Source organism: Protopterus annectens, chromosome 13.part0 (genome assembly GCF_019279795.1).
Source record: "Protopterus annectens isolate FY-2018-M chromosome 13.part0, PAN1.0, whole genome shotgun sequence".
Classification (NCBI taxonomy): Eukaryota; Metazoa; Chordata; order Ceratodontiformes; family Protopteridae; genus Protopterus; species Protopterus annectens.
The window spans coordinates 49,127,711-49,144,874 of NC_056747.1; the positions used below are offsets into that span (position 1 = coordinate 49,127,711).

Below are 17,164 nucleotides of genomic sequence, written 5' to 3' on the forward strand. Positions count from 1 at the left end.
CAGGCCCCAAGCAAGGAATACAGTGAGAATGGTAGTCCCTATGAGGTATCTGTTTCCCACAAGAAATACAATTATTAACTTTTTCTGACATCCGGATCAACTGAAGCAAGAAAAGACAAAAGTTTTCCCCAACGGGGTACTTAGCCCAACTTGGTCTCCGGTCTGAAACTCGAAATCGAAAATTTCAGAACGCCGAACGGCACTTGCAAACGATGCTTCTGCTTCGGACCATGCGGCAAGAAAGACTGAGGATATGACGTCGGTCATGCGCTTAAGTACTACTACGTACTGATGTCAGCTCCGGGCGCCTATGACAGACGTCAGCCTAACTCTTTGGTATTCGGGCCGACCGAGGACAGCGGACTACCCACAGGTTATGACTGCAGCAATGTGAGACGAAGAACATCGTCAGCATTTTGAACTTTGGCACAATGAGAAAGGTATTTAGAGTAGACAAGTCCAGTATAGGCCTCCATTTGTTTTCCTTTCTTGGAACAAGGAACAGTCTTGAATAGAATCCCTGGCCTTGTTCCTGGGGAGGTACCTTTTCTATTGCTTTTATACTTAATAGCTTTGAAACTTGAATGAGTGCCTCTGCCCTTTGATGGTGTGGCAGGTTTGGCATGCCTTGTCTTGTAGGTAAAGTATGGAAGTGGAATCTGTAACCCTTGTCTATTAAATCCAGAATCCAACTGTCCTTGGTTAAGATATGCCAGTTCTTTGAGAATAAGGATAATTTTCCGCCCAAGGGTTCTTCTCTCTGAGCCCTTGTAGGCGGTATGAAAGTCAAGTCATTGTGATTGTCCTTGTGGTGCAGCTGTACTGGCTGCAGCACTTCTTTGATTTGTAGGTTGCCTTTGGTGTCCCCTGTAGGATCCTCGGTATTGGCCTCGGCCACGCCTGTTCTTTCCCCTTTGAAACTTGTCCGAGTCTGGGAAGGACCAATTCTTTGAAGGCCAGTTTCTACTGAATCTGGGTGGCTGAACCTGGAGGAAATCCTTGACTGTCTGAACTGACTTTGCTTTTCCCTCAATGGACTTTAACACATCTTGTGCATTAGCACCAAAAAGCTTCTGTTTTTCCAGAGGTGCATCAAATAACTTTACTTTGACATGGTCTGGCAGTGGCTGATCTTTTAACCAAGCATGTCTACGTATCACAGCCCCAGTCATAGCTGCCCTACATGAAGCTTCCAATGCGTCATAACCACACTGAAGAAAATGATTGTTAACCTGCTGAGTGTTATGTATGTGATCCTGCAATGCCTTTCTGTCAATAGGCTCAGGAGAGGCTAACTTTTTCTGTAAATCATCCAGTAAAAAATCCTGGTACTGAAACATATGAAAAAAGGCAGTTAAGAGACCTCATGGCTAGGGTGGTAGAGGTATAAACTTTTTTGCCCCATCGCTCCATAGACCTGGCTTCCCTATCCGCTGGCAAAGGATTCTTGGCAGTGGAGGTAGCCACTCCCTTGGGACCCTGTGAAATGGTTTCTAAATCCACGGTGTGGGCCTTAACAGATGTTTGTGAGTGTCTGGGACTCTGTAATATCTGTCTGGCTTGACAGGAGCAGGGAATGTACAGATTTCTTGCATTGGCCGGGAATTGAACCCAGGTCAACTGCTTGGAAGGCAGTTATGCTCACCACTATACCACCAATGCTATTGGGAGAGAGTCAGGGATAGCACTGGAATCGGAGAAAACATCATCCAAAACATCCATCACAGGAGGAATAGCTAAAGGTCTGTGCTGGGGAAGCTTTAGGAAGGTACGGAGCCTTTTCCTGGAATCAGAGAATTCCTGACCCTGCCATTGGAAATGTTCCCTCATTGAGTGCAGGACTTCACCAAAAGAGAAATCCTCTGGAGGAGAGGCAGAGGGAATTGATTCCTCAGCATCAGAGTCCTCAAAGGCCTGGAAGGATTCATCTTGAATATCTGAATGCTCAGAATCCCCAGAGGCCTCATCTGAAGAGAGGTTTTCAAGTCTGCTCAGTTCTAGGCCTTTTCTCTGCAGGAGGCTGAGAACCTCTGTCTGGGTGAGGCTGAGACCCCCTGATAAGGGAAATAAGGTCTGCAGCGAGGGACATAATCTGTTTATCAGAAGAGGGGGCCTGAACAGCAGGTTTAGGATGGGCCTTGGCTTGGCTGGCGGCCTTAGCACGTGCAAAGGCCTTGATGGACATAGATACAGGAGGCCTAGCAGCTCCACGTGCAGGAGTGACCTTGTCCACCGGAATGGTGTCGGGTAAATCAAGAACTTCAGTATCCGGTTGAAAATCAACAACCGGCACCAGAGAGGTCTCCGGGACCGAAGGACTAGTTAACGCTGTGTCGTCGGCCTGGAGCGGCTGAATTACCGCTTCCGCAGGGACCGAGGGACTAGGAGTAGTATCGGTAGAGGACGCGGGCCGAGGATGACGGTCCCGGTCCTTCCGTTTTTTGGAAAATTGAGCTGTCTGTTGATCCGACAGCATGGTATATGCGAAGGATTCGCCAAAAAAGTCTTCAGCAAATTCTGCCCGGCGCCTGAGAGTGCGCTTATTAAAGCAAGCACAGGCAGCACAGGCCGAGACGTCGTGGTCTGGGCCCAGGCAAGGAAGACAGTAAGAATGGAAGTCCTTATGAGGTATTTGTTTACCACAAGACAAACAATTATTAACTTTCTCAATTTGTTCTGACATCGGCTGAGGCAAGAAAAAATGTTCCCCAATGGGGTACTTAGCTTTTAGATGACTTCGGTACTGAAAACACAGGAGCTGACCGACTGGCACTTGCGAACTGCTTCTGCTTCGGGCACCGCGAGGCAAGAAAGACTGAAGAAGATGGCGTCGGCCGATGCCTTTATACTCCAGCCGTTGTGATGTCGGAGAGGAGGCGACACCAGCAGACGCCGGACCCAGACTTTGGAATTCGGCCGACCGAGGGCTGCCTGAGGCAGGACAACCCATATGTTATGACTGCAGTTGCATTCTTGAAGGACATCACACTGCTTCGATATTCCCTAATTGCTAAAATAAATTTCCTATTCTGCTTGGTGTACAGCGAGTAATCATTTTCCACAAACACTACTGTATCCAACTTTTTATTACTTTGTCATTCTGCCTCAGTTTTGTCAGAATCAAACTCTTTCTGTTGGTAGGATTGCATCTTTACTATTGGAGGTATTTGCTGCTTCCTCATGGCCAGGTATGGAGCATGCAGTTAACAACTCCTGCTGTGGAATACCAGTCTAGTTGTTTATTTGTGTTTTCATAAAACTGATAGTCTGTTCCTTGCAGTTTTTTCTGAAACATCTCTTCTTGAGCAGTCTCCTACTCAGCCAGCCTTTTCTTACTTTGACCTCTGATCTTTGTAGATTTGTCAGCTCATCTAAATATGTTTAAAGTTTTTCCCACTTTTTTCTGCCTTTTCTTACTTGAGTTGATATATTCCTTTAGTGCTTTGTTTTAATCAGCACTGAGCACATTTGAGTTACCTTTCCTCCAGATTACTGGAAGTCATGTCTTGTGCCAAAGCTGGAGCTTGAACTGCTTTTTGCTGAACAGCTTCAGGATTCTCTCCAGCCAGTGTTTTCTCCTCGCCTTTGGTGGTTGATTTTCTTTCCCGTTTATCTAAATTTCTTCTTTGCTGGCATCCAGGAAGTGCACTTGCTAGCCAGTAACTGAAAATTATCCAAAAACAGAAATTCACTGTTTCTGTTTTCACACTGGGATAGCTGAAATTAAGCTGTTACTCAGTCAGCAGGCATCTTGGAAGTCCCAACAGGAGTGACTTGATGAGCTAATTCAGACTCTTGACCCTTCCAGAACTGCTATTTCTGGCAAGAGAAATATTGATTCTTCAAGTTTCTGGAGTGGGTCAAGATTATGAACCACAAAATCATTTGTTCAGAGTTTTCCTGTGCCCGGCTTGCACATCTGTGACTACAAGGCCTTGATTTCATCTAAAACCATCTGTGGACCTATAAAAGCCGAAGTATTTTTTTTTGGGGCTTCCTCTAGCCATTTAACAGTTTTGTGCTACATTTATTAATTTGGTTAAATTTATCACTGTTTTTCAGCCTGCACCTGTTAAAGAAATACCATATATTTGTTACTGTACTGCTCTTAGATCCTTTTAACAGTATTTTGATATTTACTAACCTCCTCTAATACTGCAAGAGCTGTTATGAGTTTGCCAAAACATATGTAAGCTTTGCAAAGTTTTTCTGTGTTTGTACAAGTTCTCCTATGTTTGCATACATTTTTCTGTGTTAGGGAACTTTTCTTAGGGTTTATGAACTTATTTCCAAGGATTCCTGATACTGCATGAATTTTGCATTTTGTTGTAAAGCATTTTACTGCACTTGAGCTCAAAACCAGTTCGTTTTACATTAAGAGGGGGGTTTTTTTGCACGCTGGTGGGAGCAGAGGGTTCATTCAACCCATCCGAGTTGGGAATTGGTAGTGGAAGGCTTATTGTGTGTTTATCTAATTGGCTTGAGGGCTTGACTTTGCTATGTCAAGAATCTAGATGGCAACACCCAGATCTGCTCTGAGTTACAGCACAACGGCACGAAAATTACAGTACCAGCTGATATTGCCAACATCCTGGCAGATCGGTTCAGTGCTAACTTTACCCCCCTCTCACCCCCTAAAGGGCCCATATCTATACAGGAAGAATGCAGAGTCCCTGTAATCACAACTACACAGGTAAAAGCTGCACTCTCTAAAGCCAAAACCACAGCATCCATGGGACCGGACAACATCCCAGGCACAGTTTTACATGAACTTCAGAACGAACTGGCTCCCCACTTAAGCACCATGTTCAATAATAGCCTCGCATTAGACTTTGTGCCCACTGAATGGTGCACAGAAACAGTTACCCCACTCCACAAAGGGGGAGCCACCACTGATCCCAGGAACTATCGACCTATTAGCCTGACGAGCCTAGTCTGCAAGGCCATGGAACGTATCATCATGGAACTCATAAACAAAGACAATGGTAACCTCCAAACTGTGGATCCCACCCAGTCCGGGTTTGTGAAAGGCAGATCATGCCTCCTGAACCTGATCGACTTCTTTGAGGCAGTCACCAAAGCCGTGGATGAGAGTAAGGTGGTTCACACAGCCTATCTTGACCTTGCCAAGGCTTTCGACACCATCCCCCATTCTGGAATTATAGCTAAACTCACTAAACTAGGTACAAATCCCTATGTCACAAGATGGGTTGCCAACTGGCTCACTGACAGAACCCACACTGTAAAAGTTGCAGACTCCAAATCTGACCTCAAAGCAGTGACAAGTGGAGTACCATAGGGTTCCGTCCCGGGACCTCTCCTGTTTGGTATCTACTTCTCTGAAGTACAGGCTAACACAGAAGGCCTCTGGCTAATGAATTTCGCAGATGACTGCAAACTAGGAGCCATAGTCAAGTCCCCAAATGATGTGGACATCCTACAGAAGGGCCTCACTGAGACAGATGCCTGGTGTCAGAGCCATGGCCTCAAGCTCAATGCCAAAAAGCGCAGTGTCATCCCCTTTGGTAAAAACTCTGTACCCATAAACTACCACATAAGCAGAAATCTGAATGCGTGATAAGAGACCTTGGGACCCAGGTGGACAGTAGTCTCTCCTTTGATAGTCACATCACCACAGTAGTCAGGAAGTCCTTCTTCATGGCACACCATCATAAAAGGGTTCTCATCCAGAAAAAGAGAGGTCACTGTTCCCCTCTACTCATCACTCATAAGACCAATAAGACCATAAGACTCATAAGTACAATGCCCCTTTTGGAATGTACCTCACAAGACATCTGCAGCAGCTGGAAAGGCCACAGGAGTACCTCACAAATAAGATTACTGGCCTCAAACAAATGCCCTACACTGACTGCCTCAAAAAACTCCATCTTTACTCTGTAGCATATCGCCTACTCCGTGGTGATCTCTGCCTAACATATAAAGCTATGTCAAACCCAGAGCTGTTGGACATGCTACACCTAAAGAAATCCCAATCCCTCCAAGCTACACGCTCTAGGGACCTAAAACTTGTCACCACAATAAACAGGATGCGCTGGAGGGATAGCTTCCTGTCCCAGAGACTTCCTATACTCTGGAACAAGCTACCCATCTGTGTCAAGCAAAGTTCTTCATTAGCACTCTCCAAGAAAAATCTTGAAGAGTGGATGGGAAATAGGAAATACACTCCGGGGATCACTTTTGTCTCTCTGCTGGACAGTAGCACAGGAAAATAACTTTCTTGGGTGGCGTAAGCTATGGAACCTTGCTGTCTAGGCTTACGTAGGCCCTTGGGCCGATAGCCTAGTACCTACCTATGAACCTAAACGTCTTTCATGCTAATGGTATAAAAAGCCTTGCATTTGTACATTGTGCAAACAAGGTTACCAGTGCCTTGTGTATTAAGCAAACCTCTCCAGTTTAAAATCCTCTACAGGAAACACTCTCCATAGTCTCCCCCATAGCAACTTGAAGAGCTGCCAGTTTGTGCAGAGATCAGCAATACTCCAGGTCATTTAATAGTAACTACTAAACACTCTTATTAAGACCTTTAAGTGACTCTCCCTTACTCCTTCCCATCTACCAACGGTTTGGGTATAATGGATCGGCACTTTCCCTGTCATCTTTTTTTCTGGCCTGGTGGATATGGGCATCCTGAAACAGTGTAACTGCCTCATGTTCACTGACAACCATTTAATTTTAGAACGTAAAAACACAGTATGTGAGAGATGTAGATAAACAACGTCATTGGAGGCAAAGCTCTCACATACACATGAAAAATGCAAACCAGGTTGAGAGTGTTACACCAGAAACATTCACTACCACCACTAAGGAACAAACTCACATATGCAGATGTATTCAATAGTAATAAAGTCAACCATTTCTCAGTGGCCCCACGCACATTCAAAAAAAGACTGCACCTCACACAACACAACTCTGAAAATCATAGTAGCCCCACTTCCAAGCTCATATGGCAACACACCACCACAGCTAAACATTCCAGTTATTGAGGATTCCATTGTAAGACATACTGATGTCCCCATTACCGGGCTAAAAAAGGAGATCACCACAGTGAACTGTCTGTCTGGAGCCACGACCTGCCAGATCATGCCTGCACTTAGATCTTTAAACCACAAGTACCAGTATGACACAGTCATAATCCATGTAGGTGTAAACAAACTATGACTTACCTCACTGGACTACATGAAGAGATACATGATGGAGATCTCTGAATGTGTGTCCCAGGCAGGTAAGAATCTAGCATTGAGTAGCATCCTACCTTTACCAACGATGATGCCACACTGGCAAAAAATGACAGACTTCAACAATTGGCTTATTTTCAGTGTCACAACAGGGGGATACAATATATGTCAGCCTGGGGAGACATGATTGACAAACTACAATTATTTGCCAGAGATGGTTTGCACTTGTCACCACTTGGCTTTCAGACACTGGCAAAAAATGTATCTAGGCCGTGCCAAGACATTAAACCCTGCAGCATAACAAAAAACACTCATGACTACCTACAGATACTACTGCTCAATGCTAGGAGTTTAAATTAAAAAACTGTACTACCTGGAGTCACGCCTCACTCTGGAGAACACAAATATATATGCAGCCACAGAAGCATGGTTCAGAACCATGGAAAGCAGCACCCTGGCTATCAAAGGCTAAAATGCCTTCTATGCACTTTAATTCCCCTCAGCTCAGGATAAATCAAAATAAGGGAAGAGGTGCTCATGAAGGACAAATACACTGCTAGAATGGTCCAACAAAAGGACTCTTTTGAGCTGCTCCATGCCTAACCAACCACAGGTTCGACCTCCTATCATATCCTTGCTAACTACAGATCCCCTAACATGAGTTTGGAAAACCACACCTCCGACCTAAACCTAATGGAATCTCTTAACATTCAGCCTAACATCATACTTATGGGTGACTTCAACTACTCCTTCATAAACTGGGAGACTTGTACACCCCATAATTCACTAGCTCAGAGGTTTTTGGACTTCATCAATGCAAACATCCTGGAGGAACTAGTTAGCTCCCCATCCAGAGGTACAAATATCCTAGACCTAATACTCAAACATGGGGGGATGCTGCTCCCTCCAAAGAATTAACTTCTCCCTGGTAAGGCCTTACCACAAAATGATCTCCTTTACTATTAAAACTAACCTAGAACCCCCATCAAACTCCAAACCTGTTAAGAACTTTGCTAAGGCCAATTACCTCAAACTAAGTGACCGCTTATTAAACTTCCAAGCCCCTCCAAACTTGGATGACACTGAAAACTACTCTGAAATGTACACAGAAAAAATATACAAGCACATTCATAGCTGCAGAGAGGAGGCAGTACCTGCCCAAGTCAAACCTATGATTACTGGCAAAAATAAACCACATTGGTGGACCGCTAGCATAAATAGGCTATTCAACACAAGGAAAAAATCCTAGCCAAAGCCAAGAAGGAACACACAATACATTACAAAAACAAAACTTCACCTCTCTGTACAAACCAATCAATCGGAGAGCTGAACAAATCTGCCAAATCAAACTATGAGGCAAAGATAGCCTTCCAGGTGAAAGATGACCATAACCCTTTTTTATGTTCGAAATGTTCAGCAATGTGCTGAGTTAATCATGAAAGGCAAAACCCAAAACGTAGAGTGCAACTATACTAAACATGCTTGCCAACAAGTTCAGTTCAAACTTCTCCCCCCATCACTTCTTACTACAGCCAAAGAAATACCTACAACCATTCCTTTGAACAGGTCCTTAATGCACTCACTAAAGCCAGAAACACAGCCATGTGTCCCGACAACATTACAGGAAGCTTTGTAAATAGCTTAAAGCAGACTCTGTCAGGGCTCTAGAAACCTTTTTAATCACAGCATCTGGACAGGCTTTGTCCCAGAGGAATGGAGGACTGCAACAGTTATCCCTCTGCACAAGGGGGGCCCATCAACTGACCCAGGTAACTACAAACCCATAAGCTTGACAAGCCTTACCTGCAAGGCCTTGAAGAGAATTATCATGGACCTAATCAATAATGACATAGGAATTCTCAAAATACTGGACTAGACACAATTCGGCTTTATCAAAGCGAGGTCTTGCTTGCTCATTCTGGTGGACTTCTTCGAGAAAGTCACCAGGGCCATGGATGAGGGTAAAATGGTAAACACCACTTATCTAAACCTGGCCAAAGCATTTGACACAATACCAGAGTTGGGGATCATAGATAAATGTACTGAGTTAGGCAGAAAGCCCCTACAGATAGCAAACTGGCTCACTAACAGAACACATATTGTTCAGATAGGTGAATCCACCTTTGGTAAGAAACCTGTTACCAGAGGTGTCCCACAGAACTCAGTGTTCCTGTTTGGTATGTACTTCTCTGAAGTGAAGGCCAATGTTGGGGCTTCTGGCTCACCAAGTTTACAGATGACTGTAAGTCGGGAGCAATCATTAAATCCCCAAATACTCTTGACATCCTACAAACAGACCTAAAAATGACAAATGACTGGTGCCAAAACCATGGTCCGAGACTAATTGCTAAAAAAAAAAAAAAAAATGTGTAATCATACCCTACAGTAAACCAGACATCTCTGAAAATTATAATACTGATAGCACACCCTTAAAAGAAGACCCACTGGTGTAGGACTTAGGAACACAGACAGATAATAACCTAAACTTTGACCACCAGCTAGCTGCAGTAGTGAGGCAATCCTTCTGTGTGGCTCAACTTATAAGTAAAGACACGGCATCAAGATAAAAGGAAGTCATAGTGCCACTGTACTTAGCCCTCATCAGGCCTATAATCAAGTACAATGCACCCTTCTGCATGTACCTAACCAGACACTTGGAGATGCCCCAAAGTTTTCTGAATAAAAAAATACAAAGCGTAAGATACATGTCTTATGCAGACCGACTAAAGGCCCTAACCCTTTAGTCCATCTCAAATCGTTTATTGACAGGTGACTTGTGCCTAACCTACAAGGCATTCTCTGAACCAGCCTGATGGAAGTGCTACATACTTGCAAGAAAATTATACAACGTTTGTGTGTCCCAAGGACCAGAGCCTTATTTGTGACTAACAGAATTGCTGGAGAAACAGATTCATATCCCAAAGGCTACCTTGTCTATGGAATAAACTTCCACTGGGAACTATATATTTGCTCCTGGGGTACTGCCAGTGTCCCTTATGACCAGAGGCAGCCTGTTAAATGACTCAAGGCTCCATAACCCAAAGATCCACTACCCTGATACTACCCCATCCCATACCAGGGGAATTAAAATGTAATACTGCCATATCCTGGGTATTATTGGCTAGGTTTGTAAAGGCTGTTGTGCGATTAGCCTAGGTATCACCTATGAACCTATGAAAACAACTGCGAAGAGACAACTTCTGTTTTTTTTTTTTTCCTGGCTTCAGTCCCTTTGAAAGTTCTCTTTTTATGAAACGATTTCCAGAATGAATCAGTTGTTTGAGTGGGAATATAATGACATTCCACTGTCCCTGAATAAATATTTGCTGCAACTAGAATTTCCCAAATGTACACCAGTTCCTCCTGTTCTTCCAGCATTGAAGAATGTCGTTCTTATAGCCTGTAACTCACATTACTGCTAGCCTGCGGCCCTCAAGAAAGCAGACAGATTGTATCAAATTCTTTCCTCTACTAATCCTAGATCAGACCCAGCAGCTATTGCTCTAGTAAACTCAGCTGCTGCTAGACATCTGGTTAATGCAAATTCCTCTCCTTCTGAAAAGGATGGGAAAGCATTTCCCAGACTTGGGTAAAAGACTACTCTTCTACAACACTTAGACTCCTCAGTTGTCAAGCTCGTATGTTAAAGTTTATGCTTGCCTTTTTTGAGAACATGAGGAACATTATAATTATAGCATCTTTTCCATCATCTTAGGAAAAAAAACTCCCATCTTTGGATCCTCCTTTAGCCTTGGAAAGATGAACTGTTGCTCCATTTTGAGCCAGCTCATCAGGGTGACTTGAAATTTATTTTACATGGACAACAGTGTTGCTGACTGCTCTGACTTCTGCAAAATGAATACCTGAGCTGCAAGCTTTTATGATTAATCCTTTATTTATGCCTAAAGTGAGAAAATAAGGAGATGGGATAATCCTTACCTTGCATGTCCACACACAACCCAGGTACTACCTTGACAGAACTATATATTTAGGAACTCTGATCAGTTAATTGTTTGTGAAGATAAGATGGAAAACATAGACCTCTGTTTACTAGACTGTGTCAAAGGAAACCATTTCCAAATGGTTGTCTCGTGCTATTACATTTTGATATACCCACCACAACTAGGCAGTTCCAGGTAGAGGCAAGGCTCATTCTACCAGGGCTTTTGCTTCATCTGTGGCTTTTTGGAAACGGTTGGAGTCTAGAATCCAGCATGGTTTTTCTTTTCTTTTTTTGATACTTTAGTTTGTTTACATTTTTAGTTTGTTTTGTTATTTGGAGTCTAGAATCGGTAACTTCATCTGCTGTAAATGCTTTTATCAAGCATTACAAACTACATTTCTTTTCCATTTCTAGCACAGGCTTCGGTAAGGACATTCCCTGGGGCTTCTGGACCCTCAACCTTCCTTCATCCTGTCAGTGTAAGCTATGGCATTCTATCCATATAGCTAAGGACACTGTAGCATGATCAGTATCATTAATATAGTACAGTTGTGTCAGTGTACACTATGGCATTCTATCCATATAGCTAAGGACACTGTAGCATGATCAATATAGTACAGTTGTCTAAGTAAAATTACCACAACTGTAGATGTTCGAATTATCACTGCTGCAGTAGCCACTCCCTCCCCCTCCACCACATTTATTTTTGGAAGCTGCCTGAATGTTACACCCATAGCAGGGTATAATATTATAAATAACTATCCCCTGAACAGCTTACATAACTAAGGCAACTGCAGCAGGGGTCATTCAAACATCTATTGTTATGCTAAATTTACTTAACTACACTTTCCTAAGTCTGAGAACAATCTTAATTTTAATTCAATTTATTTGTTTGTTAACCAGGTAGAGAAACAGTCCATTCAGACTCTTTTTAGCCATGATATGTGGAGAGGGGCAAGGGTACATTCACTTTACATAGATAGTTGTAAAGTAGTGCAACAACCAACATGGTTTGAAAGAGAGCTGCAAGCTGGAGAAAGTACAGTTTTGTACCTACCATAAATGTAGATGTTCGAGTGCTAATTCAGCTGCAGTCATAACAGATGGGTTCTCCTGCCATCAGGCGGGTCCTCGGTCGGCCGAATTCCAAAGTCTAGGTCCGGCGTCGGTTGTCGTCGCGTCTTCCCTGACGTCAGTGCGACAGGGGTATAAAGGAACTAGCCGATGCCATTTTCTTCAGTTTTTCTTGCCCCAGATGTCAGGTGCCCCCAGAAGGAAGGCAATACATAAATTTGTGTAATAATGCAGTGCAATATAATCAAAATACAGTAGTTGCAAGCAAATACATCATAAATGAATACCCCAATCAGGTTGTATGAGGATGTGTTAGCCTATAGGCCTGTCCCAAGAGGGGAAGGAGGGAGGGAAACCTAGACTGCAGCTGTATTAGCACTCGAACATCTACATTTATGGTAGGTACAAAGCTGTACTATGTTCATCGTGCATACAGCTGCAGTCATAACAGATGGGTAGAATCCCAAAGCTAACAAAGGGGTGGTAGGCACTAGGTGGAACTAGGAGGAGCCAAAATGCCCTGCAAGACTGCAGTGGCAAAGCCTGCTCTAGATTTGGTGTATAATGGTAGGTTGTAGTGCTTGGAGAAGGTATGCACAGAACTCCAAGTGGCTGCTTCCAAAATATCCTTGGTAGGAACTTCCTCTGAGGAAGGCTGCAGAGGTGGCTGTGGCCCTGGTGGAATGAGTTCTAATGCCTGTAGGTACAGTTTTGCCATGAAAGGAATAGCAAAAGCGAATGCAGTGGGCTATCCATTTTGAGATTGTCTGTTTGGAAATTGGCTTTCCTCGAGCTCCTACAGCATAGGACACAAAGAGCTGTTCTGATTTTCTGAAAGGCTTTGTTCTGTCCAAATAATAACGCAGTTGTCTGTGGATGTCCAAGGAATGGAGTAATCTCTCCCCTTTGTTTTGAGGATTAGGATAAAAAGTAGGTAAATGTATGGCCTGATTTAAAGCTACCCTGGATACCACTTTAGGCATAAAGGACGGGTTGGTTCGTAAGGAAACTCTGTCCTGATGGAAGATGATAAAAGGCTGGACAGCCATGAGAGCCTGTAGTTCTGAAACTACGAGCTGAGGTGATAGCCAGAAGGAAAGCTGTTTTCCAGGACAAATATTGCAAATCTGATGAGGCAGCTGGCTCAAAGGGAGGCAAGGTCAGTTTTTCCAGAATGAAATTAAGATCCCAAGCAGGTATTCGTTGTTTCCTTGGAGGTCTTAGATTCTTAGCCCCTCTGAGGAACTGTCTTAAGAGAGGGTGAGAGAATAAAGGTGGATCAGTGTTGTATTCTGCAGAAATGGCTGAGGCATGGATTTTGATGGAGGAGAATGAAAGTCCACTGCTTAGCAGCTCAGCCAAATATTGTAGTATTTGAGGTAAATTCAGTTTTTCAGGATCCTGGCCCTTTTTCTCATTCCAGACACAAAACAGTTTCCATTTTGCGGAGTAAGCTTTTCTAGTTGATGGCCTTCTGGCCTCCAAAATGACATCCTGCACCTCCTTGGAGAGTAGGGCCTGTTGTGATGCTAAGGAATCTTCCATGCGGCTAGATTGAGTGTTTTAGCTGGCTGTGAAGAGTTTTGAAGCTGTGCTGAGTCAGAAGAAGAGGCATTAGAGGCAGGGTCCATGGTGGGGAATGCGTCAGGCTCCTCAGGAGTGGGTACCAGTGTTGCCTTGGCCAGTCTGGAGCAATGAGAATCATCTTTGGTCTGTCTGCTCTGGTTTTCAATAGAACTTTGGGCAGCAGAGGAAGAGGTGGGAAGGCATAAACTGTCATTGATGTCCAACTGAAAGAGAGAGCGTCCACTCTCCAGGCCTTTGGATGGAAAATCCTTGAGCAGAATTTTGTCAATTGATGATTTTTCTGGGAGGCAAAGAGATCTATGTCTGGCCTTCCCCATTCTTGGATTATTTCTGTAAAAACATTTGGATGCAATTTCCATTCGTGTGGATCTGTCATATTCCAGCTTAGGTTGTCTGCAAGCGTGTTTTCCTTGCCTGGCAAGTACTGTGCTTGTAGTTCCATTTGTAAGTCCATGGCCATGTTCCAAAGCGACATGGCCAGTCTACATAGGGGGTAAGAATGTGTTCCTCCCTGTTTGTTTATGTACCACATAACTGTGGTGTTGTCCGTTCTTATCAATAGTTGACCTGGTTGTAGAAGGTCCTTGAAAGCTATAATAGCATTTATTACTGCTAGCATTTCCTTTTGATTGATGTAAAGGTGCTTTTCTTTTTGGGACCATTTGCCCTGAATGCACCGATCTGTCATGTGCGCCCCCAGGCGTAGTCCGAGGCGTCTGTTGTGATGACTTGATTTGCTTGAGGCTTGCTGAATGGAAGACCTGTGTTTGTTTGACATGCTTGAGCCCACCACAGAAATTCCTTTTGCAGACATGGAATTAGTGGTATTATTGTTTCCAAACTGTGGCTGTGTTGAGACCATATGTTTTTTCAGGTACCATTGTAGTTTCCTCATATGCAGCTTTGCACATGGGATTAGTAAGATGCAAGATGCCATGAATCCCAGAGCCTGCAGGATTTTCCTTGCAGTCAGCCTGGTGCAATTTGCTAGTGTTCTGAAGTATTGAATTAGTTTCCCCTGCTTCTCTGGCGTAAGGTAGGCCACCTGGGTGTTTGTGTCCAAATTGGCACCCAGGAAAATTATCTTCCGAGAGGGTATTAGCCTTGATTTCTTTTTGTTGACTGTGTATCCCAGAGAGTTCAACAACATTATTACATAAGCCAGATGTTTCAGAAGAATGTGCTTGCTGTCCGCTTGGATCAGGCAGTCGTCCAAATAGGGGTATATTTGTATCCCTTGAAGTCTGCAGTAGGCAATTACTGATGCCAGGCATTTCTTGAATACTCTGGGTGCAGTAGATAAGCCAAAGGGCAATGCAGAGAATTGATAATGGGTTGAACCTGCAAGAAATCTGAGGTACCTTCTGCAATTTTGTCTGATTGGGACATGCAGGTATGCCTCCTTGAGGTCCAATGTTACCAGCCAAGACTCCTTGCCCAGCATGGGAAGAAGTTGCTGTAGAGTGAGCATCTTGAATTTTGGTATGAGTAGAAATGTGGTTAGGATGGATAGGTCCAAAACAGGTCTCCAATCTTTTCCCTTCCTTGGTACCAGAAATAGCCTGGAATAAAAACCTTGACCTTGTTCGTGCGTAGGTACCTCTTGAATAGCTTTCATGTTTATGAGATCTGTAATTTGCCTTTGTGCCTCTGCCCTTTGATTGTGTGGCAGGTTTGGCATGCCTCTCATTTTTGGAAGGGTGTGAAAATGGAATCTGTAGCCTCTGTTTATAATGTCCAGGATCCATTTGTCCTTTGTGACAATATGCCAATTTTTTAAAAATAATGCCAGCTTTCCTCCTAAGGGGGCTGCCATTTGAGACTTGCTTGGCATGCAAAGGGGAAAGTCATTGGGTTTGCTTTCTGAAAGATTCCGAGTTATCCTCACCACCTCTTTGTGTAGGAGCTTGCCATTGTCTGCCTCTATACGATCCTTGGGATTGTCCTCTGCCCCTCGTGCACCTGTATCTGCCTCTTTGGGGTCTGTCCGTGGCAGGAAAGGACCAGTTTTTGGAAGGCCAATTTCTACTAAAACGTGGGGGTTGTACCTGTAGAAAATCTTTGACAGTTTGCATTGATTTAGCCTTTTCCTCCATTTTCCTTAATACCTCCTCAGCATTAGCACCAAATAGTACATCCTTTTGAAGAGGGGCGTCTAGTAATTTAGCTTTGACATGATCAGGCAAGGCTTGTTCCTTGAACCAGGCATTCCTACGTATGACTGATCCTGTAACAGCAGCTCTACATGAGGCCTCTAGAGCATCAAAACCACATTGTAAGGTATGCTTACCCACTTGTTCTGTACTATGCATCAAATCCTGCAACTCCTTCAAGTCTGGTTGTTCAGGTTGTGACATTTTACTTTTCAATTGTGATAACAAAAACTGTTGGTATTTTAGCATATGGAACTGACAATTTAAGGCCCTCATGGTTAAGGTAGCCGAGGTATATACCTTTTTTCCCCACCTTTCTAAGGATCTGGAATCTCTCTCAGAAGGTAATGGATTTTTAGCAATGGAGGCCTTTACTCCCTTGGGGCCCTGTGAGATGGTTTCTGGGTCAGCAGCATGGCTTTTGTATAGAAATTGGTGTGAGTCAGGAACCCTGTAGTACCGGTCAGGCTTAACTGGAGCTGGAGGTAGAGAGTCCGGGTTAAGGCAGGCCTCCGAGTAAACATCATCTAGGATGTCCAAGACAGGAGGTATAGCCAGAGGCCTGTGCTGAGGTAGCAAGAGAAATTCCCTAAGCCTTTTCTTGGAATCTGAATAATCTTGGCCTTCCCAATGGAAGTGTTCCCTTAAGGTATGCAAACTTTCCCCAAATGAGTAATCCTCAGGGGGGGGATACAGAAGGGATGGACTCCTCCGCATCAGAGTCTTCAAAAGGGGAGTAGGAATGTTCCTGATCATCAGAGTGCTCTGAAATAATGGAGCCCTGATCAAAGGAGGGGGAATCTTCCTCCACTCTGGGCCTTTTGTCCGGTGGGGGCTGAGAACCTCTGATAAGTAATTAAATCCTCAGCCATTTTAAGCATCTGTTTCTTAGGCATGGGGCCTGGAGATGGGTCTTGTGTAGCTGGTCTCTTAGAGTGCATGGTTGCTTTAGACTTAGTGAAAGCCTTGATGGAGAAAGAAGAGGAAGGTCTGAAGACACCTTGAGTGGAGGTGGACCTGTCCACATTCTGAGTTTCAACGCCAAGAGTGGCTTCGGTATCTCTAGTCGGGGTGTGGGCCGAGGAGCCTGCGACCTCGGGCACAGGAGACACTGCCAAAGAAGTGTCGTCGATAGTCAGGGGCTGCGTAGGCGCCTCGCTGAGAACCGGACCACGTGTAGTCGGCTTTGACGTGGTGTCGGTAGAGGC

At 44.1% G+C, this 17,164-nt stretch overlaps 1 protein-coding gene and 1 non-coding gene across 2 annotated transcripts in view; both read right to left on the reverse strand.

Annotated features, from left to right (window-relative positions):
- Positions 1 to 17,164, reverse strand: part of ZNF414 (zinc finger protein 414) — a 1,162,011-nt gene that overhangs the window by 761,857 nt on the left and 382,990 nt on the right. The window lies entirely within an intron of this gene.
- On the reverse strand, positions 1,591 to 1,662 carry TRNAG-UCC. The gene has a single exon. It is a non-coding gene; the product is annotated as a tRNA-Gly (tRNA).